General features: G+C 43.9%; 1 protein-coding gene across 5 annotated transcripts in view; it reads left to right on the top strand.

Annotated features, from left to right (window-relative positions):
- FRMD3 (FERM domain containing 3) overlaps positions 1-25,642 on the top strand; it is a 314,195-nt gene that overhangs the window by 90,539 nt on the left and 198,014 nt on the right. Inside the window, exon 1 of one of the 5 annotated variants that reach the window (XM_060301072.2) lies at positions 7,771-7,789. The exons of the other annotated variants lie outside the window; for them this stretch is intronic. The gene's annotated coding sequence lies outside the window, so the exon portion shown is untranslated. Of the gene's footprint in view, positions 1-7,770; positions 7,790-25,642 lie in introns of those variants that run through there. 5 annotated transcript variants of the gene reach the window in all.

Below are 25,642 nucleotides of genomic sequence, written 5' to 3'. Positions count from 1 at the left end.
TTTTATTACAGACTTTTGATACCTCCCATATCAGGTAGGAGGATATTGATATAGAGATGGACAGTCTGTCACCATCAAAGGTGCAGTTACTAGGAGAGACTGTTGGAGGAAGGTCACAGTTACTTGTTCCCCTGTCAGCAGAGCTGCTGGAAAGTTCTAAGAGCCCAGAGGAAGGGGGCCTAAGGTCTTTAGTGCTCCTGTCTCCCTGCTGATTTCTTATCTTGAATTACGTCCTGGCACTTGCGCCTTTCATAGAAAATAGAATTAGTTCTTCTCCGTAAACTCACAAACCACCAAGAATTCACTGGGGATCCCTGAAGTAGTTATTAATAATATACAGGCACCCTGACAGGCACTTCTATCTGTCAAAGTGAGGGGCAGGGCTGGTACCAAATCTGATTTGAGTGCTATTGCGTGGGATGGATCCTGTGGACGACTCATTTTCAGGATGGAAATGGCTGTCTCTTCTCACCTCATCCCTGCCACCTCCCACTTCACTCTCGTGCCTGGTTAAACCTTCACCCTGGTTTCTCAGCATATCCAGTAAGAAGCTAGCATGGGTGTTTCCTCAAAAAGTCAGCATCCCTGTCAGGCACTGGCTCGGACTAGCTGGCAGCTGTCCACACGGCACTGTGGCTCTGTCTCCCTGCAGCGTTTCAGAGACAGTCACCGCGTAGGTAATCACTGTTCTCCATTAAAACAGACACACAGCAGTGGTGCTCAGTACTCACACGTGTGTGTGTGTGTATGTGCGCATTGGGGCAGTTGAACATTTCCTTCTATTGCTCTTAAAAGAAGTTTAAAAAGTACCTTTTTAGGCTTCCCTGGTGGCGCAGTGGTTAAGAATCCGCCTGCCAATGCAGGGGACACGGCTTCAAGCCCTGGTCCAGGAAGATCCCACGTGCCGTGGAGCAGCTAAGCCCGTGCACCACAACTATTGAGCCTGCGCTCTAGAGTCCGCGTGCCACAACTACTGAAGCCCGCGCTCCTAGAGCCTGTGCTCCACAACAAGAGAAGCCACCGCAACGAGAAACCCACACACCGCAACGAAGAGTAGCCCCCGCGTGCCGCAACTAGAGAAAGTGCGCTCGCAGCAACAAAGACCCAATGCAGCCAAAAATAAAAATAATAAATTTAATTTAAAAAACCCCCAAAACTACCTTTCCTGGTAAATAAATGCATATTCTGGAAAGTATGGAAACCCACAAAGAACAATATAACCTCTCCTAATTCCCTACCTCAAGATCATCACTTGAAGTAGCTTTTCTTCCTTCAGTGTTTAAAAACAATCCTTTACAAAAAATTCCACTGACTTTGTTTAAAAGGATAAAGTGCATTTTTTTCATCATAACAACAAGCAGACAAATTGCTTATAGCCTATGGGACCCATGCTCTCGGGTTGAGGATAATTTTGCAACGGACTGCCTCAGGGCTTCTGTACATACCATATTTCATATGTGGGCATTCCTTAAAGTCTCATTTCCTACATTTTATCCCTGTGGAAAGATCACCCTTCCCCCTCCTCCAATTTGAAATTGTGTCTTTTTTACACTGCTTCGACTTTGAATCGTCTTGCCGGTGCAAGCATTCATGTGTCCAGGTTGCTGGCTCTGGTGCTTGAGTTCCATTGGGGTATTTTTCTAGAGACACAGTTTCTTAACAATTTTGTTTCTCCTGCTCGGGATGATGGGTAGGCAGTCCCTGCAGCAGCAACCACGGCCGATCAATATCCAGTCCGGTGGCCACGGAGACCCCGGCTCTGCCATGTCCCTAGAGTCCCAGCCCTCCCCTCCCCCCCCTTCCCAGGGAGCTAAGGGTCTTGGTTCCAGACTGCCACATGGGGACCTTGCTATTCCGAAAAGGAGGAGAAAGAATGCTGATGAGATGCGTTTTGCCCATAACTGCCTTTTGGGCAATGGTCTTGGAAGAAAACACAAAAAACAAATGTAAAAACTGAGAGTGACAGTTGGGATCTCATTAGCTTAGTGGCTGTCACAATATATCCAGGAAAGAGGCAGTGGGCACGTGGCTGACTGTGTCTGAGGAACCGAAACAGCATGTCTGTGTGCACGCACGTGCATGTGTGTGTGTGTATGTGGTGTGTGTGTGTGTGTTTATGTGGTTGTGTGTGTGTGTACTTGGGCACCTGGAGGTGGCTCAGGCTTTGCCATGTGATTACTTGCTTCAGCTTAAAAAAAGTTGTCAGTTGCATTGCATCAGGCTTGGTTATTTTTCTTTATGGGTGCGTCTGTGAATATCTTTAAATTTCAGCTTAAGCTTTTTAGAGGGGCATTCACTGTGACAAATTAAACATGTTATGGCTTTGCTTTTTTTTTTTTTTAACCTGTGACACGAAATGCAGACAGCAAATGCCCCAAGTACAGTATCTTAAGCCAACAGCCTAGATCAAGATGAGGGTATTTCCGATCTCTGGAGGTACGGGGTCCTCATCTGATCATTTTAAGAATAAATTGTTTCCAGTCTCAGTGGACCACCGCTGTCCTTCCTTACCCCCGCCAGCGCAGTTCCCAATTTCTGAATCTTCCTATAGAGCTGCTGAGATGAAGCCTGTCGCTTGATTGTAATTTCCAACCAAGCAAAGTGATTCTAGTGCTGAGATATACCTGCGCCTGTTTTCCCCAGACGAGGCTGAGGTTGGTAAACAGTGCGCAGGGCCTTGGAGGTCAGATGGACACAAATGGAGGGAATTTGTTGCCTGAAGATTCCTGGAGTGGGAGCCAGAGTCCTGTGTTCTGGATTCAGCTCTTTCGTAGCTGGCAGGGATCCTCACTGTGTTTGGGCTTGATTTCTGGAGTCCTACTCTACAATTTGATGGCAGTATGATTCCAGTGGAAATATGGCCTTTCATGCAAAAAGAATAAACTCCATAACCCCAGAATTCAGCCAAGAAACTTCTGTGATCCGGGGATGAGACCAGATGTCCCCCTTCTAAAAGACATGTTACAGCTGTTCACTGGTCTCATTCTGTCTTCCCAGAGGCAGTGGCCAGGCCTCTCAGCAGGCTGAATGGAAGTTTATAGAGCCAGTCACTAGTTCTGTGCTTGGCTTTTTATTTTTTAATTTTTAAAATATTTGTGCTAGCTTTTCAAAACTGCAAAATGTGGGCTAATAATATTACTTTCTCCGATGGTCTGTTGGCTGGTGGGACACTCGTTCTGATTTGGTAGTCCTGCCTTGCTGGTCCCTGTTGTTAAATATTTTGAATATGGCCCGTAACCCCTGAGAACATCCGATCAGACCCCGAGCACATCCCTTCAATAAATGCAGTTTCCCCCCTGATTTCCCTGCTGCCAGCGGGAGCTCAGAAAGCTTTCCGCTTGTGAACACAGTCATGTTTCATGTGAATAAGACCCCCCAAAGCCTGTTTGGCTACATCACTGCTGTGAGCTGAGCAAGCCCACAGGCCGCAGGAGACTCAGGAGTCTCTAATGAAGGCTGGATCTGCTGTGTGGATGTTTTCTGCCTTTGCTTCTCCCAGCTGTGCCGATAGAGCTACAAGAAATCCCCCAAACAAACTATTGGTCACTGCTCACTCCACTATCGCCAAGATAACCGGGAATTTGTGGAGACTAGGTGCTTTCGAGGTTTGGATAGCATAAGTCATCTTAGCCAAAGCAAAGTAGAAGCTTGAAAATCAGATCCCATTTCAAGCATCACCCCCCACCACCCGAGGAAAGGATTTTTTTCCTTAAGGAAAGGATTGGAGAGTGGCTCATGCACCTTCATTTACCTGGGTGATTGTTTCTATTCTGAGGTTCAGTGGAGCTTTGGAAAGTGAGCTGATGCTGACTTACTGCTTGCACTAGCCGTCCCCAAAGGTTGTTGAGGTACCTCGTTTTCTCCTGTCCCTTGCCAGGGCTGCCGTTTGCCTGGTACCACCTGAGGACCTAGGGCTGCTCTACTGGGTTTGGCTCTGCTGCCAGGGAACGTAGGGTGGTCTTTGTGGAATCATGGTTGTCTATGACAGGTTTGGGATGGGCTAGATGAGCTGTGGCTCTTCACCTCTTATAGACCTGGACCTGCCTGCTGCTCTCTCTGATTCTTGGCTTAAGGGCAGGGGTCGCAAACTCAGATGCCTACAGGGCCAAGCAGGTAGCATAAGTGTGCAAATTGGGCCAGGGGCAAGACAATAGGGAGTAGAGGAGACTGTGGCAGAGATGGGCATGCGTCTCGTCAGATAAAGATGTTCATTTTTAGGTAAGTGGTTTAATGTCTTTTATTGAACTGTAGTTAGGCATACCTATTGGAAGATGAGGAAGGTATGAAGGCTGTAGGGGAAGTAACATTGAAACTGGACTGTTACACATATTCAATAACTAACTTCGAGGTATTCAAACTTTAAACATCCTCCCCCCAAAAAAACCCCAACTTACATCTGCAGCTGTTTAACTTGGGCACTAATTTGCTACTTCCAGTGGAATCTTAAAAAGAAACATTTATTCAGCACCTACTGTGCACTAGATAATGCACTGGCATTTTCATAAACATCATCTCATCGGATGCCCCCAGAAATCCTGTGAAGTAGGTCTCTTATATCCAATTTTTAGATGAAGAAACTTGGGCACAGTGAGGACAAGTCATTGGTTTGGGGTTGCTCAGCCAGAACGGGGCAGCGTTAGGATTTGACACCCTGACCTCCATCATCCAGTCCAGAGGCTCTTGCTCTGACCCACAGTGTTGTGGGTTGGTGGCCTCTGTGGCCCTCTGGTCTCCATCGCTGTTGGGTGTCCTTTGCCTTCCCCGAGGGCTGTCTGCCTGCTCTGGGCTGACCCTCTGACTTCCTGAGGTCCGGGCTCTCATCCGCAGCCCATGTCCCTGCTGAAGCTGACAGGAGATCCCCGTCTGCTCCCGTGGTGGACCTCGCCTCAGCCATCGTGGCACCTTGGACCTGTGGCTCGTGTTCATCCAGCCTGGCTCGGTCCTGTGGTCTCATTGCCAGTTGGGTCTCCTTGGGTCTGGATCCCTCTCTGCTTGGTTTGGGTGTTAGCTATGCCTGGGCATGGACTTCAGCCCATAGACCATGGCCATGACCTCAGGCCCACCAGGCCCACACCGCAGGGCCCCCACTGGAAGGGAGGGAAGCTGTTCCGCTCTCATTTTGTTAGAAACATGATGTGCCGGCTGTGAGGAGGGATTGGGAGTGATTATGTGTGTGGAGAAGGGGCATTCCGCCATTCAGGTTGTCTTCTCCTTCCCTTTCACATATCCTCAATTATAAATAAATGAGAACATTTGGAATCCAGTAAATTTAACACCTCCTCCTCAAGTGCCCCAGAAATGCTTTCCTGTACATGGGGTAAATGAAGAACAATCAGTGGAAAGTACAAGAAAAGGACTTTCCTACTTGGCGTGTGTTTTCTTGGGTGTGGACATTGGCTGCGGCAGACGGAGATTTTTATTTTCAAGTGTGGGTTATAGTTTTGTTCAGAGATCTGTACTTCAGGTTACCTAACTGAGAGAGAGGAGCCATTGGGCTCCCGGGGGAGTCACGTGAGAGCAGCTCTCACACCCTGGGGTGTCCTGCTCAGGGGTCCCTGCTCTCTGCTCCAATGGCGCCATGTGGCTATGTCCCATGGGCGTCTTCTGGTGGAAGCGACCTGTATTCTTATCTCCCCTCTAACGTAAATGAGTTGTGTGCCCTTCGACAAGTTACTAACCTCTCTGAGCCACAGTTCTCGTATTTACATAACGGGAATAATGGAAAATTACAGGGTCGTTTTGAAGATTAGATGAGATTAAATCTATAAGGTGTTCCTCGTGAACGCTGAAATGCTCTGAAGCACTAGTTACTGTAAGCATCAAGCCCTTCAAACTTTTAGGCTTGTGTTTGGACATCTGTACCAAGTCGTGAAGTAGGTAAGTGAGTCTTAGCTCCTTCCCACTCCCTCTGTTATATCAAGAAGCCCTGTAGTCTGTGAGCTTGCCTGTCCCAGAAAAGTAATTCCCCACCATGTAAAATATTCCTGATCCCCCAACATTCCTTAAATCTCATCAAACTCAATTATCCTTCTTCTTCCATTTTCTCTTTTCTTAAATCCACACCTGTGCTGAGCTACGTATGATTAGACGGGATCAGAATAAACTTCTTTTCAAGGATAAATAGTGAGGCATCCTTCCCAAGTATATTTGCCTTATCACCACCCAAGAATAGAAGAAAGTAATTTTGCTAAATGAATGAATTTCAAATGGTGAAGCAATGTAAGTCTGAGACAAGGTTTTGGTGGCAAAAGGAGAGGCCCAGTCTGGTGCCTTGGGGGCCTACCCTCGGGATGGAACCTCTTTGACATGGTTGGTGTGGTGTCATGTTAATTTATATTGAATGTATTTTATGTAGGATTTGAGTTGGCTAAAAAGTGATACTAGAATAAAAGTACTAAGAAATAGTACAAAGGAAGAATTAGGATAAATGGAATGTCAAGCCCATGGGGAGAAGCTGAATGCAAGTTCGTGGGCTGTGTGACTGTGCAGTTGCTGTGAGCAGGCCATGTGTTTGGTTGTGAGCTTCCTGGAAGGCAAGTTGAAAAGGAAATAACAATCCAGCCATGAGAGAAAAAAATTCCTCAGTTACTATGGAAGGCAAAGATTTCTCGGTGCTTAACTCCACCCTAGGGCTGCACGGACAATAGGAGAAGTAGTCAACAGAAGCCTCTACAACATCTCACAGTGAAATCAGAAGTGGGTTTCTAGCCTCTTGTTTCTTGGAATATGACTTCCAGAACCTGGTGTTAATGGTAGCCTGCCACTTTGGATCAATGTGGTCCAAATACACAGCTTTCTATGGCTGTACTGACTTTGGTTTGGGACAGTGAGAACTGACGTTACTTATGCTGAGCCAAAGGACACATGATTTTTGAAGGAAGCTCCAAAGATAGCCCACAGTGCTTCCTGTTGTAGATTTGAAGAAGACAGGCTGTATCTTGCTCCCGACTTGAATTTTCCCAGGCAGCCCAGGCAGCCCTGACTGGGAGAATCATCAGTCATTGCACGAGTGACTTGGAGGCTAAGCCAGATCTAAGCTTGGTTTTATGTGTAAAAATGGTCATTTTGGGAAAGGTTGGGAGAAGGTCATTGGCATGTCAGGAGGAGCTTGGGAGAGCCTGGCTCTCTGACTGAGGTCCAGCCCCTTGCCTCGTGTGAGCAGGTCCGATGGGCATGCTTGTATGTCTCCCCACATCCCTCTGGAGTAAATGCTTGTTCTCAGATCCACTGTGGTTAATTAAGGCAGCCTGTTCACAATGTTGAAGGAACATCAGGCTAATCAGCTCTAAGTGCAGACTAGATTTTTTCCTGTGCATTAATTGCAGCATTTGAACATTTTTTTAAATAAGCAAAAACGAAGAAATGTATTTTTAGTGACTGAAATACCCTTGTTTATTTTGGAAACAATAAATGCAAGTGTTAAAAAAATTAAAAAGAGCCCAGTAATCTCCTTCCATTTCTTTGAAAACAACTTAATTTTTTCCTGCTTCCCCAAGAAATGCATTCTCATTAGACACAAAAAAACTTAAAGATATTAAAAATAACCCATGATTCCACCACCTACAGATAATCATTGTTAACATTTCCTTCCATTTTTTTCTGTCTTTATACCTGTATATACATATCTAAAGCTATATATATCTTTATGTTGATACCTATATCTTTATAGGTTAATGGGAGGATTACTGTGAACATCAAGCTATGTTCCAGAAGTCTTTTTAAGACTACTGAAGATTCCAGATTCAGAAGTAATATTCCAGATACACCGTTGGGGAAAAAAGGTGGAAAGGTAAAGAGCTAGTGGATAAAATGAGATGGATATCCCACTCCTCTAGGTGGTCACAAAGCACTGAGCTGATCTCCCCGTGCTATGTGGCTGCAAAAATAAAATTAAAAAACAACAACAACAACAAAATCCAAAACACTGGCTGAGGTCCACTCTGGGTCGGGGCAGCACTGTGATTTCTATTAACCCCAAGAGGTAGGCTTATGGAGTCTGTGTTCTCAGGATTAAGAGCTCAGGCTTAGGAGGCAAACAGGTCTGAATTTGCATATTGGCTTTACTTCCTGCTAGTTTGGAGCCTCATTTTTCCTATTTGTGAGATCCATGTAAATCCTTCCTTCATATGGTTACTGTAAGAACTTAAGGGTGTAATGCACATGAAACACTTATGCCCGGCATACAGCAGGCACTTACAAGTGGTAGCTCTTATTGTTAGTATTATTCTAAATATGAATAAACTGAGTCTCAGAGAGGGTCTTGTGCCTGAGGTCACCCAGCTAGTAAGTGAGAAAGATGGGATTTGAACTCACGTCTGTCTGGCTTTGGAGCTCATGTTTTTATATTGCACTAGGTCAATGGCTAAGAAGAAAAGATTACATTTATTTAATAATACAACATATTCCATTTCTTCTTCACCAAATGTCTGTAAGGAGTGATTGCCAGCACTTGGGAGTTCATGTTGGCCTTTTCTGGCAACTACAAGGAAAGTGAAGCATTCTGCTGTCTGTTTAGATGTAAAGTTCCTCTTCTGTAGTGGCAACTACAGCTGATGGCATCTGCAGATGACAAGGGAGGAAGGGTTAATGTGTGTGTTTGTTTTTCCCCAGGAAAATGGCAATGAATTTCATGATTGGGGTCCTGACTACTATTTAGCAATGAAGCTTTTTTCCCACTAGATTAGGAAACAGATGTTTTCTGGTTTATTGAGGAACTTTAAAGGCTGGAAGTACTTGAGACTTATTTTTCAGGGCTATTGACCTCGATTCTTGGATTATGATCATTCTGGCTGGGGCCCAGTGCGTTGGAGCTTTTAATTTGCAGAAACTCTTTTGTGTATTTATCCTACTCTGTTCAATGTAACCTTTTAAATCTGTAATTCTTGGAAACATAGTTCAGATTTAGGAACTGAGATTATTTATTTTCACTTCTTTTAAGTCGAAATAACTAATGTATGAGGTTCCTTGCCTGGTGAACTGCCTTGAGATCAGTCTTCACTTAGTTCAGTTGGAATCTTTGACTTTCTGACATTCCCACCTCCCTTTTGAAGGCAGCGCTTTGAAATAATAAAAGCAGAATCACATTAGCTAGAACTCATTGTGGTTTTTTTTTTTTTTTTTTTTTTTTTGCGGTACACGGGCCTCTCACTGTTGTGGCCTCTCCCGTTGTGGAGCACAGGCTCCGGACGTGCAGGGTCAGCGGCCAAGGCTCACAGGCCCAGCTGCTCCGCGGCATGTGGGATCCTCCCAGACCAGGGCACGAACCTGTGTCCCCTGCATTGGCAGGCGGACTCTCAACCACTGCGCCACCAGGGAAGCCTGAACTCATTGAGTTTTATTCTCTTAGTATGGGATAAGTCATGCTGCAGTAACAAAAACACTCCCAAATGTCAGTGGCTTCATACAAAATTTCTTTTCTGGCTCATGCTATTTACTTCTGTAGGGGATTTCTACTCACCATGGCCACACAGTGACCTAGAAAGACAGAGGCTTCACCTGGGATACTTCCATGACCAACATAGTAGTGGGAAGAGAGTGTGTGAAGGGAGTGAATATCTCACTGGCTCTTTAAGCTTCATAGGCCAACACAAGTCACGTGGCCAAGACCCACTTCAAGTGGAGCTGGAAAGTACAGTTCGATCATGTGCCTGGAAGGAGAGCAGAACCAGAATACATGGAACCTCCTGAATGACTACCACACCTCCTGGGTACCAGACTGTGTTAGGTGCCTCACATATGTTATCTGTAATCTTCACTCCAATTCTGCAAGGTACAGGTCCTATTTCCATTTCATAGATGAGAAAACAGACTCAGAGAGGTAAGGTGAGTTGCCCATGGGCACACAGGGTTGGGATTAAAAGCCAGTCTGTCTGATACTAAAATTTATGCACTTATATGTTTCACTCCCTTTGATAGCTTATCCTTGCACCATTTCCCCCAACTGGACACTTCCCACCTGGATAATAATGGTGCTAGTTAATCCTCCTCCTGTGATCAATTTTTGTATGCACTATGATTGTCAAAAATTGCCCTGGGAGGCTGGAAATTGCTAATGGCCCTATGATAGTGGTCCAGCTGGGAGCTGGTCCATTGAATCATGTCTGTAGGGATAAGGAGAGTACAGTGGTCACTAGCACAGAAACAGGGGTCTTTAGGGTCAGTCAGAAGCTGGACAAATACTCTCCTTCGTCATTGGAATCTGGGGACCACTACATGACTATTACACCAGCTGACACACTGATTAAGTTTACCTTTACAAGGGGAGCTTTGTGTTTTATTTATCTAAATGATAATTCGGTCAAAAAATGCCCTTGGGCATGACCTGAATTGCAGAATTAGAGTAACAAGTGAAGTGCTGTCTTTGAAATGATCCAGACCTCTGGTCAGTGGCTAGAAAGGGGTCTCAGTCTGGTCTTTTCTGCTGACAGAGAGAAGAGCATTCTGTTGGGCAGCCAGTCTATGCCAACAAACTTACTGATGCCCAAGATCACTTTCCCTGGTTCTCATAATGACTAATGCCAGGCAAATAGTGCCACTAAGGTGGAAGTGGGTGTGTTTTGGGATCTTGAGATAGATCTTGAAAAACAATTCCTTGCTTGAAAAAATATTCTGAATTATAATTAAATGGATTAGAAATAGTAGATTAGTGTCTCCTCTCTGGTCCCCTACAAGCTCCTCCTTATTTTATACATATTACTGCTTGTGTTACCTTTGTTAACTTACAGATAACTAATTGTTATAACTTGCTGACTGAACAACTTCTGTTGGCTTCTCATTGCCTACAGGGTAAAGGTCAAACACTTTAGCAAGGAATATGTAGCTCTCCATGATCCTCCTCCACCAACTGATCAAATATTCATAATATGTATGTAATGTCACTGTTCAGGAAGTTTCTATATGACAGAGGACCCATTTTCAACTTCCCACCAAACAGAGAGAATTCCTGCTAAGAGGGTGTAAAGAAAAACTCAGTCCTCCTCCCATGTTTTTCCTTTACTCTCACACTACTCACACTCATACTTCTGACACCAAATGTGTGGGAGTTTTTATTTTTGTTTTCTTCCAGTTTTATTGAGACCTAATTGACATATAGCACTGTATAGGTTTCAGGTGTACAGTGTAATGACTTGACTTATGTACATCATGAAATGATTACCATGATAAGTTTAGTAAGCATCCATCATCTCATATTGATATAAAATAAAAGAAAAAGAAAAAACATTTGTTTTCCTTGCCATGAGAACGCTTAGGATTTACTCTCTTAACAACTTTTATATGTAACACACAGCAGGGTCAAATGCGTGGGAGTTTTTCCTCACAACAAGTAATTCTCAGACACCAGACGGGCATCCTACAGTTTAACACAATTCCAACACTGTCTACCTGGAGACAGTATCAGACCCCACAAGTTAAGGGCTCAGTCCCATGACGTTGCTGCCGACTTCAGATGCCAATCACAAGTAGTGGGTCCCTAGGTTGCCCACAACTTCTGTCTGACTTAACTATGAATTGGAGGTTCCCATGACCTCCTCCTCCTTGGATTCAATTATTGGCTAGAATAGCTTACAGAACTCAGGGGAACACAAACTTATAAAAGATGATAAATGACACAGATGTAAAGTCATGTGAACAGACACGTAGCGCAGGGTTGGGGAGGGTCCTAAGTGCAGGAGCTTCTGTTCCAGTGGAGTTGGGGTACGTCACCCTCCTGGTACGTGTTCACCAACCTAGAAGCTCTCTGAACTCTGTATTTTCGGGATTTTTAGGGAGGCTTCATCACGTAGGCATGATTAGTCATTAACTCCATTTCTAGCTCCTCTCTTTTCTCTGGAGAATGAGGGGTGGGACTGAAAATTCTAAGCTTCTAATCAGAGCTTGGTCTTTCTGATGACCAACCCCATCCAGAAGCCTGCCAAGAGTCACCTCATTGGAACAAAAGGCATCGCTATCACCCAGAAATTCCAAGGGATTTAGGAACTCTGTGTCAGGAACCTGGGCCAACGACAAAATATTAGAACAGAAGATGCTCCTAGTGCTCTTATCACTTAGGAAGTTACTGTGGTTTTGGGAGCTCTGTGCCAGGCTCTGGAGGCAGAGAGCCATGTATATATTTCCGTTACCTTGCAGAGGGGTTCTATCTTTCCTACCCACTCAGCACCATGCTGATCCTGCAGAGAGAAGCTGCAAGAACGATGGGGGACTTGGAGTGGTCACATTAGAGAGACAGATGCTTCAATGTTTTATAACCAGTGAAGACTGAGGGTCCTCTCTGGTCCATAATAAGCCAGAAGTAGGCTGCTCAGAGTAGTCCAGACCCGCGGAAGAAATATTCCCTGTGTTCACCAAGAAAAGAGCAGCTAGACCCAGTTATTACAGGGACCTTCCCTTGGTTAATTATGGGTTGCTATCATGTCCTTAAGGAAGAGGAATTGGAAACTAATATCGTAACTCACTCTGGAGCCTAATGGACACTATCCATTTATGGACATTAAATGTTTATGGCTCTTGTGGCCTAAGTAATATTTTACCGTAGTCATCAAATCTTAAGTCAAACATCAATGATTATATGTAGTTTCTTAGACTGCCTCTGACCCCCATTTACTCGTGAGCATCAAGATTCTGGGGCTCAGAACGGGCAGGTCCGGTGAGCAGTGGTCACTCACGGACGTCTTTCTAAAAGTTCACGTGTGTCTGGAGGTGCAGCTCGCACAAAGGGTTAGGATTTGAAGGCGTCTCCTCTTTCTTCATCCAGAAGAGTTTCCTTTCTCTGGACAGTGACCTTTTGCAGCTATTCCTTGTGTAGGAGGGAGGCTAGGCCGAGGCAACGCCCAGAGGCAGGAGCAGCTTCTGATGGCCTGTGAACTGTGGGACACAGAACGCACAGAACAAGGAGGGCTGTTTCTAAATCTTGCCTCCAGTAGGGTCGTTTGGCTTAATTCAGATGCTGTGCCCTTGGTCAGGCCTGATTGTACAAGCCTGTGTTTGTGTGGAGAAAGCATTCACTCTTTCTGAGACACATAGACTGGGCAGAGGGAAACTACCCGTGACTCCTTCTCAGTGCCCACGTTCAAGACCCATTTAGGACATCTTCTGTTAGTAACCATCATGATTTTCCCCAAATAGCCAGTAAGTATTTATTTCAGCAATTTGAGAAATGGATTTCGTAGGTTTTATCCCTTTGGAGTAATGCTCTATATGCTTAGCCACCCTGTACTTTGTGGCTTGATTTGGAAAATACATTTTCTTTGCTTCTTTTTTTAAAAAAAAAATCCGGTAAGGTGTTTCCTTGAGTCAGATCTTTTCTTGGTATGCTTAATAGTAATTGAGCAGAAATTTTTAGCCTTGCGCTAGCACTTCCAGCCTCACTGGGAGTCTGCTTATAGCACCAGAACAGCCAGTGTGTGGGAGGTGAGGCTGAGAGTGGAGGATGATTCTGCAAAAGTAAGTGTGTTTCCCACATGTGCCCTCACATGCTCTCGTTCTCTCTCCTCCCTAGCTTCCTTTTATTCCACTCGCTTTTGTGCTCTTGAGGATAACCCCTGCTTCATTAATTTAGCTTTGCTCTGTCACTTCCCATGACATCCACGTTCTTCTAGAATGCTAGGTCTGATACAAACTTCATGCCCTGGAGCAAAAAGGAGATAGGGTACTGGACTTAAAAAGATACAAGTGTGTCTTGGCTCTCTCTTCTTTGCATTTTGTTCTGCTTCCATGGAAGACCCAGATCTGTGCACCTTGGTTAAATGCTGAGTCTGAACCTGGTCCAAGGACGGTAGGTTCGGTAGAAAAGACTGTTTGGTGTTGGCTGGAGGAGGAGCCACTGAGAACTTGAGCAGTGGTGATGGGCCAGTGACAACTGTGGAGCTAGATGGAAACTTCCTAGGCTTCATGGCATTTTCGAAATAATTTTCAAGCTCAGACTTCAGTGAGAAAGAACAGAGGAGGCATTTGTTTCCAGGGCAGGAAAATGGGTGGACCAAATGATAGAGTCTCAGTGTATATAGTTTTCAGTAAGTTAAAATAAATAGGGTTTTCTGAGACACAACTGAGATATGTAATATTATATAAAGTGATAAAACCATAATCTTTGGCTTATTTCTTCTGTGGGACAGAAATAATTTGTAGCTTATCAGTCATCTACAAGTTAACATCTAACTTTACGGTTTCTGGACTCTACAGTTTAGTAAATGTTAAGTTAAGCCAACTTATCTTCCATAAAGCATCAGGTGCCCTGTGTAGCTTTGTGAGACAGTGTTCTATGGGACCTTGAAAGGACATCTAGTCATATTTTTGCCTTATCTCCAAATTTCAGATAATATTTCTTGACAGTACCTATGGAACCATTGAACAGTCTTCTGATTTCTTGTTTGACATCAATTCTAAATGGTTAGCTATGATAGGGGTACCCATGGTTTGAACATTGTCTCAGTTGCTCCATCCTTCCTTCTTTCCAGTGTGGTATGTTGTGACTGTCTTCAGGGCTGATGGCCTCTAGGGAAACCACCTGGATCAATATTCTTTCCTTGTCCAGATCTCTTGTTTTTTTCCCTTGGTCCAGATGGGAAAACTTCAATCATGGGGTAAAAATGGGGAGGGCGTGATTTAGAAATAAAACTGTATTTTTATCTAGATTCAGAACAGAGTTTTAAGCAAATCTTGTGAAATAACTAGTTTCAATATAGGTAAAATGGCTATTTTATCTTTAAGTTTATAAGCAAGAGCATTTCTTATTTTTTAATTGAAAACTTTAAAATTGTCTCTTTATTGCCTGAAGCAAGGTTTTCTTTGCTAGTGGGTTGATCCCTTGTGCATGTACAGGCACACAACACACAGACATACATACAATAAATCTTATTAATTTAGACTTCACCAAAGAAAAATGTTTGATAAATTCAGACACACTAGATTCTTATTTAAGAAAAAGTTAAATATTGTCCTTTGTAATGCCTGCTGTGCAGACCGTTTTATGTGTCAATTATTTTATTTAATTATGTTTCAGGAGCTATGATTTGACCCCCAGAGTGACAGAACAACAAATGGTTCTAATGTATTTCCATAGTCATTTATTTCTTTTGGAGCCACTTAATCACAAGGAAAATGCTGCAAAGTCAGAGTCCAAGATCAGAACCTCCTGAGAGGGATTGAGGGGAATAGGAGCAGGGTGAGCTGGAGTCAGAGTGAAGCTAGGAGCCATGAGTCAAAAACAAGACCCAAGTCTATGTCAGCAACAAGATACCCTCTTCAAATATAAAGACAAATATAGGTTAAAATTAAGTGGATGGAGAAAGATATACCACGATAACACGAATCAAAAGAAAGTGTGACTAGCTATTCAATATATTAATTTCACACAGAGCAGATTTCAGAGCAAGGAAAGTGATCAGGGCTAAAGAGGGGCATTACATAATGATAAAGGCGTCAGTTCTCGAAGAAGATATAATAATCCTTAACATGTATGCACCTAACAATACAGCATCAAACTACATGAGGCAAAACTGACAAAACTTCAAGGAGGAATAGGTGATCCACTGTCATAGTTGGAGACATCAATACCCCTCTCTCAGAAATGGAACTGTGGGTGAACAGAGTTGGCGTGGTGCAGGGCTGCCAGGGAGGCCTTGGCGCTCCAAGAATTCCCAGACGTGCATATTTTTTAAAATTTTAATATTTAACCCAGTATAGCTAAAGTACTGTCATCTCAATATAAAAACGAGTTCAACACTGTCATGATCAATATAAAATTATTAAGAAATTTACATAAGTATATATTTTACACTTAGCACACGTCTCAGTTCAGACTAACCACATTTTAAAAACTCAGTAGGACGTGGACAGCACAACTATAGGGATTGAGTTAGGTTAAGGTTGGAAATAAAGATTTGATGGTTAAATTCGAGTTAGAGAATATAGAGAGAAGGGAGGTGTCTCCATGTACTTAAAGAATAGTAAAGAAAATCAGAATGAACATGCCCCTTTAGCCTCCTCTTATCTCAGTCTGATGAAGCGTCAGATGTAATGAATATCATTCTCCATCTGATTGAACCTTTCTCCACTGGGACTGGTTTTCATCTGCCTTTGGTAAAGCGTTTCAAACTGTGTGTTAGTTGGCCCTCAGTTCAGACCCAGGTGTCGCTCACCCATTTTGCAGACTCATGTTGGGCCGAATCCCTTGCTTGGACCTGCTTTACAGTGGAGCTGGATCCTCCTACCCACAGATTAGTCTGAGATCCAGCACGCCATCAGGGCGGAAGGAAAGGCTTTGTAAAACCCTGAGGATGTAAGGTATGGAAGGAAAGTTGGTGCTGGAGATATGGAGCTGTGGGAATTTGGGGAGTGGAGGAGAGAGGGGAACGGACGGCAAACCAGAATGACGTGCGTATTTCGGGTTCTCTTTTCCTAATAATTAGTTCGTGGGGATTTTACTTCTGTAGCAAGCCAGGTTCTGACGTTCTAGGTTATTTATTTATTTTTTTTGGCACAGACCTCTCACTGTTGTGGCCTCGCCCGTTGCGGAGCACAGGCTCCGGACGCGCAGGCCCAGCGGCCATGGCTCACGGGCCCAGCCGCTCCGTGGCATGTGGGATCTTCCCAGACCGGGGCACGAACCCGTGTCCCCTGCATCGGCAGGCGGACACTCAACCACTGCGCCACCAGGGAAGCCCGGTTCTAGGTGTTTTTGAATGGTACAGCCTGGCCAGTTTCTCCATATTGTGGTCTGAAGACCATATCAGGGTCACAGGGACAGGGGGTTGTTAAAAATATGTAGCTTCATGGTTTCCACCTCAGAATCTGGGGGTGGGGCGGGGAACCTCCATTTTCAACAAGCCCCCCAGGTGACTCTCAAAAATTTGAGGAAACAAATTGAGGGCACACTGCATGTTGACTAAGAGGAAACGAAATGGAAGTCTGTGTGTGTAGAACTGCTGTTCCACGTGGGCATCCACAGAGCTGGAGAAACACTGAACAACGAGCACTAAATAAAGGTTTCAGGCGTTAGCATCATATGTTAGAGTTTCTTTTTTGTAGGAAAGGTCATGGTGCAACACTTTCCCCCTTGCTCTACTCTGGAAACCACAAGAATTCCCAAGCAAGCTCTAAGTCTGAGACACTGGGAGAGAATTGTTCATAAACATGGCTTGGGTCTGCATTGGTATGAACTAGTTTGCTTTTAAAAGCTTGTTAAAATGACTTAATGATCCAGAAACCCTAGTGGTCTACTGTGGCTACGTTGTGGTTGAGGGATAGTTGAGTTGAGGTTTACTGGGCTCCTGCCATCTGTTGGGTAGGGTGCCAAGTGCTTCACATGTACCATCTCATTTAATGAGGGACACTTGTCCTAATTCACAGTTGAGGAAACTGAGGCTCAGAGAGCCAAGTGCTGTGTCCTAGGTGACACAGCCAGGGATGGCCAAGGCCAGGATGTGAACTGAAGTCACTTTCTCTCTAACATCATTGCTTGGACAACAGTCTAAATTATTTTTTTCTGACCTGTGGAGACCAGTGGCACAACATCCTAAAAGTGACCTTGAACTCCACCTGGGACTCAGGTGGCCAAAATCCAGTAATCAAGGCAAACAACAAGCCAGGAGTAGCATTCATTTTTTAGTTTGTGGAGAATTTGATATTTGTGAAGGCAAATTGTTCAGTCTGTAGCCTTGAGGAAAGAAGTCTATGAAGAAGCCTTCTGCCTCCCTTCAGTCTCAAACAGTGTACCCTCTGCTGCTCTAAAGAAGAGTTGGTAAAGGGGGAATTTGCAGAGCTGAGCAAGATGGCGCTCTTGACACATCCCTCTAAGGATTGCTGCCTGTGAGGAAGACAGGACAGGGACAAGGCATGGTTCTGGGAGGAGGCCTAATCCTTCTTCCCCTTATCTTACCTTCTATCCTAACCTCTTGTTTCCACCATTATTGCTGAGCATGCAGAATTTTGCGATGTGGTTACATGTCACTTCCACCCATGTCCTTCGTTAATACAATGCAGGAAGCCTGCTCTGATAGGCTTCCTTACTGTCCCTAGATTTTCTTTTTCATAAAGAAACATTTTAAGAATGAAAATGATTCAATCGCTTTTATATTGCACTTGAACTTATGTTGTACATCAACTTATATCCCTTTGATATTATACCTGCAAACAGATATTTCTGCAGGTTTTGTGTGAGTGACCTGTAACCTTTGTTTAAAAAGTTTAACCTCCTGGGCTGGACAGCCTTTCAAGTTCCAGAGGGCTTGGGGCTGTGGGTGGCATTTCTATGGTGTGGTGATGGGGTTATGGGGTTAACTGTGATAAGACCTTGGAATGTGAGTGGGCCATTGGCGAGCGTGGGCCTGGCCAGGCTGTGGGAGGACAGCGGCACAAAGGGCACACAGTCACATTCCTCTGGGGTCACCGGGCAAGCATGGTGGCTGCTTGCCATTTGGCAGTGTTCTCTGGTATTTGCCTGGGAGTGGATTCCTGGATTCCTTGGTGCAGGGAAGCGCAGTGCCCCAGGCAGAACACTGCTCTTGGCTCAGCGACGAGCCCAGAGCTGTAGAAGCAGTTTATGGAGGAGGTTGCAGGGCTTATAAAGGATCATCATAATGGGAAGAGACTAGACACCCAGAGGGTAGGAGCATGGGGAAGACCCTTTAATTTCAGTGTTTTGATTCTGGCCCTGCCAGGTATATGGCATGGTCCCCTCCAGCCTCCAGATTTGGGAGTGCATTAGGGGAGGGGAATTGGGTGAAAGCTTCAGGTAATAAATGGGATGTTCAGTGCCTAGTGAGGATTGTCTCTGTCTAGAGCTGTCACGGGTTCCTTCTGAAGAGTCCCAGGGTTTCTCTGGATAAGGCAAAGCTTCACATTTAACTAAGGGTCCTCTCTCTATACAACGGCGTGCTAGCAGCTGGCAAGCAAACATGTTTATGACTCGGTGATCTTTTGATAAGAGCTCATTCCTGAAAGGCAAATGGAAACTTCCAATTAGAATTCATGTCAGGTCATAGGGTGAGAGTATGGAAAAATATCAACAAATGCAGGCACAGAACTGGGAAAGCCAAAATAATAAGGGAGCTGCAAGATTGTAGAAATGAAAAAGGGCATTAAAATCAACAGATCAGAGGAAAGGGAAGGCCAAGGCAAGTGACACTTACGACGCCTTTCTATGTTCAGGAAAAGCTGATACTCCTGGGAACTAAAATAGCAGAGATGTCAAATGTTTAACCTCAGCGTTAAAAGAAAAAGAAACAAAAATGGAACCACAAAGGTTTTTAAGATTATAACCTGTGAAATACAAAGTAAAAGGTTAAAATAGAATAGAAAAAAACAATAGAATAAGGAAGAAAACGATTGAAAACAAACTAAGATAAACTCCAACTTTGGAATTTAATTGTTTGTCCTAGAGTTTTTAAGAAAACAAAGATGATCTTGAAGGGCAGAACAAGTCATCCTAACTCATATTCCTGAAACTGTACTAGAATAAATTGTTCACAGGGGAATAATAAACATTTGGATGCACACGTGCTAGTTTCGTTTTGTAAAACAAGAAATATATTACACCAATGTAATTCATTTATGGCTGGAAGGCTTGTTGGATGAAAGAAGTAGTACATCTAAAGTGGCTGATGTTCTGAAATCATGCTATTGGACAGTCTCAACAAGCTAGAACTGAGCAATCTGAAACACACGTGCTCCTTAAATGGGTTCAATAGACCCCATCTACAAGGTATGCTAATTAGTGTTGGCTTGAAACCAGTATATACGTATATACTAGACATACTTTGTGTGTCAGAGGGCTCCAATGTCATTTTATATAAATTACAATAAAACCTCATTGTTTAAACTAGGGACCAAAGAATACAATTCCTAGTGGGTCAGATATGTGATCTCAATGAACTCATGGGAGGTGAGTGGGTGGCCTGGCCAATGGGTGGCCATTGTTATGCTCCCTGCCATGGGCATGCTGAGCCTGTGTTACTGGATCAGGTGAGTTTTTAAGGGAGGCTAGTTTTTCAGGTTTTAGGGGAAATCTTCTAATTTTTAAACATTGGCATTTAGACCTCAAAGATATGGCTGTTCAAGCCCCCAGTGTGCTAACTCTGGCTTTAAACTTTAGAGTAAATGAGATGACAGGTGAATGTTTTCTGGCTCCTTGGCGTGAAATGAAAGAATTAAAAAAAAACCAAAAAAAAACCAAAGCAAGCTTGTGAAAGTAAAACGGGTTTTCTTTTATCAAGGTCATAACTGTGTAATTTTAACAACTTGAAGAACGGATATGTGAAGAGATTGATGGTGTGTCAGCTTACTTATTACTCTTTTCTACTCTGAGCCTTAGTCAGATCTTTGTGATCTGTGTGTACCTAGACATGTATGATATATATTTATATACTTATGCACATGTCCATAGGTAAAAATTCCTTCCGCACGGCTCTTGGTACTGATTACTCACTTTCTTCCAAACTGAGCTGATCCTTGGTTTTTATTTGGCGGACGCAGTGGGCTGCAGAAGGAGGGGTAGTGGCAGAAACAGGGCTGTTCTCTCTGAAGTGCTTTGTAGGATAAGAGGAGGATGAGATGGGGGAGCAGGGAGATTAGTTAGGTAGGAGTCTCTTGAAGTTGTCGCCACTAGAGTTGTTGAGACCAAGAGTTAAGGTTAAAGTAGCTTCAGTGTGATGAGGAAGGGCTTGAAAAGAGCATTATGGGTTGTATAAAATAAGACTGGATTTAGTAAGTGATTAGTGATGGGGAGACAAAGGAGTTCATGATGGTTACCAAGGCTCCAATCCAAGAAACTGGCAAATGATGGTGAGGAAAAGCCGATGGTGAGTACTGGAGATCAGAGTGATCAGCGGTGGTGAGTCTGGCTCGGGACCTGTTGATTCAGGTGAGACTTCAAGTCTGGATATAGAGCTTAAGCACCGTCTGCTTCTCTGCATAGAGGTAACAGTTGGATCTAGGGTACCGATGAGATCCCTCAGCAAATGACAGACAGAGGTAAGAGACAAAGACCCAGGTCCAGGAAAAAGAATAGGGAGCTAAGTGGAATCCAAGCAAGAAAAGAGTTTGAAGAAGTGGCAGACTGTCGATGTGGCCCATATATACAATGGAATATTACTCAGCCATAAAAAGAAATGAAATTGAGCTATTTGTAGTGAGGTGGATGGACCTAGAGACTGTCATACAGAGTGAAGTAAGTCAGAAAGAGAAAAACAAATACCGTATGCTAACACATATATATATGGAATCTAAAAAAAAAAAGAAAAGATTCTGATGAACCTAGGGGCAGGACAGGAATAAAGATGCAGACGTAGAGAGTGGACTTGAGGACACGGGGAGGGGGAAGGGTAAACTGGGACGAAGTGAGAGAGTGGCATGGACATATATACACTACCAAATGTAAAATAGATAGCTAGTGGGAAGCAGCTGCATAGCACAGGGAGATCAGCTCAGTGCTTTGTGAGGGGTGGGATAGGGAGGGTGGGAGGGAGACGCAAGAGGGAGGAGTTATGGGGATATATGCATATGTATAGCTGATTCACTTTGTTAAACAGCAGAAACTAACACACCATTGTAAAGCAATTATACTCCAATAAAGATGTTTAAAAAAAAAAAGTGGAGGACTAATGAGCTCCCACTTGATACCTGGCATCATATACACACTCTCACTGAAGCCTCTTGAGGGCTTAGGAAGAGCCATGGTTGCCCGATTGTTATAAATAAGGAGACAGTTAAGCCAGGAGAGGCTGGCAAGGAAGTGGGATCGTGGGACAGACTGGGATCCTTCAAGAAGGTGGATGGTGAAAGGAGTGAGAGGGAGCTTGGTGGGGACAGCACATCTGAGAGAAAGAAAAGGGCATTTCTGAGGATGTCCTGAGGAGCATGTTTGTCATCTAAGGGAAAGGATCAAAGGGAGAGGGAGACAGAGAAGATGAAAGCTGGAGATGGAATACATAAGTGATGGGGCTGAGTCAAAAAGCAGGGGGTGAGAGATGGGGTCAAGAGAGATGTTCAGAGTGACAGGAACCTGAAAGGAAGCTGTCTATGGACAGAGTACCTGAGCCCCAAGCAATGGTGAAACATCACAGCAGGAGAGCCACAGGTTTGAAAGGAGTGACCAGTTCTGGAAGCCGATGGCCCATTTCACATTACCTTGAGGAGCACTATTAGCTGTTTATTTTCTTTTTATCAAAACATTTTCTATGGATCGTTCATGTTAATTTGCATGAATTATAGATTTTTCTAATTTGCATGAATTATAGATTCTTCAACACAAATTAATCCAGCCTAGATGAGGTAGAGATGAGTTTAGTTACCTTTCATTTTCTCCCAAGGAGACTATGCTATTGCTAGCTGCTGTCACATGAGTTGGTTCTGTTTTTTGTTTTTAGCTTCAGTGAAGAATAGGGCTTACACAATAAGAGCAATATTAGAGGAATTAATTTGTTATTGTGATTACATCCTTATCAAGATAACGGGTTTAACACATACTGTTGTGACTGAGATCTTTCTGGAAAAAGCTACCTGTTATATGGTTAGAAGGAACTTGGATTTTGGAGTTATTTGGTACCTATATGACTATAGTATTTCCCAGTGGTGTGATCTTAGGCTAAAGGAATTGCTTTATATTCTCCAACTATAAGGTCGTAATTATACCTTACAACATTTTAATGATAATTAAGAATCTACGAAAACACCTAGCACGTGCCTTAATAAATGGTGGAAATAATGATAATAATCACTAAATGAACTGAGGACTAAATTTATAAAAACTATCAAACATAAAAGCATAATATGTACAATATGTGTGTGTAGTTTGTGTGTATACGTTCATATGTGCAGATGAATGGTATTTTCCCATTCTCTTGTTGGCTATTTGAATTGTTTCCAGTTTTATTCTATTACAAAGCATGCTATTGTAAACATTCTTATACATATCTTCTGGTACACACATGCTAGACTTTTTCTAGGCTTTCTCCCTGAGAATGGAAGTACTCTTGTGCTCACCTTCACCTCTGCTAGGTGTTGCCAAATCATTTTCTAAATTGGTTGTGCTCATTTGCATGCCCACCAGCCAAACGTTAAAATGTTTGCCAATCTCATGGGTATGAAATGGTATCTTGTTTTTAATTAGTATTTCCCTGATTACAGATCGGTTGAGCATCTTTTCATGCTTTCTGGCCTTACAGGTTTTCCCTTCTGTGAAATGCTATTTATGCTTTTTGCCCATCTTTTTTCTAGACTCATTTTTTAAAAAAGTATAAGGCACGGAGTCAGGCATCTATCTATCTATCTATCTATCATCTGTCAAAGTTCAAGAGTCAATTCATACTAACATTAACTGACACTTTATCTGGCAGAAGAATCAAGTTGATTGCCTGTACTTGCTAGATGCCTGTACGCAACAGCGCTGAATGATGAGTATTGGATGAATCAAATATGGGGAGAAAAACAAGCCTGCCATTAAAGATGTTCAGTGAGCACTTCAAGTGTGATACCTTTCCACAGGGTGTGACCATAGGGCCTGGGAATCTGAATGGCGAACCAATTCCCCAGGTAATTCCTATTTCTAGATATCTTTGAGAAATCCTGCTCAAGTCCCATTCCTGAGACTGACTTACAGTGGGGGAAGGTCCTTTGAGCGCTTTTCTTTTTTTTTCCTTTTTGGCCACACCACGCGGCTTGTGGGATCTTAGCTCCTCAACCAGGGATTGAACCCAGGCCCTTGGCAGTGAAAGCACTGAGTCCTAACCACTGGACTGCCAGGGAAGTCCGAGTGCTTTTCTTATGACTTCTTTGGCACAGATCTACCTGGGAAGCAATATAATTGGGGGAAAACAAGTGGCTCCAGAAAGAAGTTTTGTTGGTTTCACATAAACAGCTAAGCTCCCCTCCCCAAGTGCTTAAGCCTGTGCCGGATGATTCTCGACTCCTGCCAACCCACTGCTGGCCGTGGGCCACCTGACCTCTTTAGTGTCCCCACTGCCAGGTACAATGATGTGTCTTGTATTGTCTCCATGGCCCCCAAACCTGCTTCTTCCCCACTGCTGCCAGGGCAGTCCTTCTAAATGTCCCCGGCATAAGCCATTTCAAGGGATTCGAGGGCTCTTGCAAAAGACCTAGCTGCATCCTGTCCCTTTTCAGAAGCACTTTCTTTTACCACTTCTTGCCTCTCACTTATTCTGTGCTTTGGGCATGTTGATCTCTGCACGTTGGGCATGTGGGACCATCTCTCTCACGCCAGTCATTTTGCTTCTGCTCTTTCCTCTGTCTTAGATCTCCCCTCCCATTTCTCTTCCTCTGGCCAACTCGTCCTTATACTTTAAGACAGTGTTTCTTAGACCTTAACATGCATACAGATAACCTGGGGATCTTGTTAAAATACAGATTCTGATTCAGTTGGTCTGGGGTGGGGCCTGAGATTCAGCTTTCCTAGCAAGCTCCCAGATCCTGCAGGATGCTGCTAAGTCTGGGGACGACACTTGAAGACTCAGCTTGGCATTCCCTGCGCCTCCCTGAGTTGTAAATGCCCCTCCTTTGTGTTCCTAACACCTGGGCCGACCTCTGCTGTGCTTCTCACACTGTATTATGACAACTGCCTTGTCTGTCAATAAGTTTCTTGAGGCAGGAATTGTGCCTTGTTTATCTTTATTTATATTTGCAGTGCCTGGCATAGAGGAAACACTCAACAAATATTTGTTGAACAAATAAATGATTCCAACACTCCAGACAGACTTTTGTCTGGCTGCATTTTGCTGTTTGTGGCTGTTTCCCTGTTGAGGCAAATGACTCATTGCCTTTCCAGATGGCGCCCTGTGGCCTGAAGGGTTGGCTCCACTTTCTACAAAGCAGCAGATCTTGCCAGGGTAGGAGCAGAGGAGTGGGCGGTTAGCTTTGGCATTGGAAGAATCCAACTTCTTTGTGCCTAATTTAGGTCAAGTTTAGTGGGTTTAAAATTAGCCCTGAATTCTGTATTTTCTTTGCATGGTTTCCTCATGCTTGTGAACACACAGGCATACATCTCTTCTGGAGTAAGTTTCTGAGGTTGAATAGCCTATTCCTCTTCTGACCCTGTTCTCCACACACGTGCCGGAATGAGTTTTGCCAAATGGAAATTTGGGTTATGCCACTCTGGGTGGCCCCCTTTCTTTCCGGGGACAACTCCAGATCTCCCTTCCTGGCTCATGGACAGGGTGCCTGCAATGATGCTCGCTTAGTCCTGTTGTCCCCGAGTACCCCCTTTCCCTCTCAAAGCTGTCCCAGTTAGGATGATGAATATTGTGACTGCCCTATTCCTAAGGCCTCTCCACACACCTCATGCTTTACCTTTTTAGCCAGTCACTTGGTTGTGAGGACATTTGCACCACTGGTCCCGTCCCAAGCTTCCAGCTCTGGCTGCAGATTCTCATGAAGGGGACCCTGCTACCAGCTCCCTCTTGCATTTGCTCTGGACAGCTGTTCTGTAAACTGGAATATATATCTATTTTAACCTATAATTAACTGTACATTCTCTAAAACCCAGCAAGATCAAATAATGAACACAGTGGTTTATGTTCTCCCTCAGCACTTTTAGCAGAAATCTCTTAATGATGGCATTAATCCTTGAATGGACTAATGGGTGAGACATTCTACTTGTGGGCGAGTTAAATAGTAGCTAGATGGGAGAAGAGGT

This window comes from Globicephala melas, chromosome 6 (assembly GCF_963455315.2).
Source record: "Globicephala melas chromosome 6, mGloMel1.2, whole genome shotgun sequence".
In the NCBI taxonomy this organism is placed as follows: domain Eukaryota; kingdom Metazoa; phylum Chordata; class Mammalia; order Artiodactyla; family Delphinidae; genus Globicephala; species Globicephala melas.
This window is presented reverse-complemented; position numbering and strand designations above follow the sequence as displayed.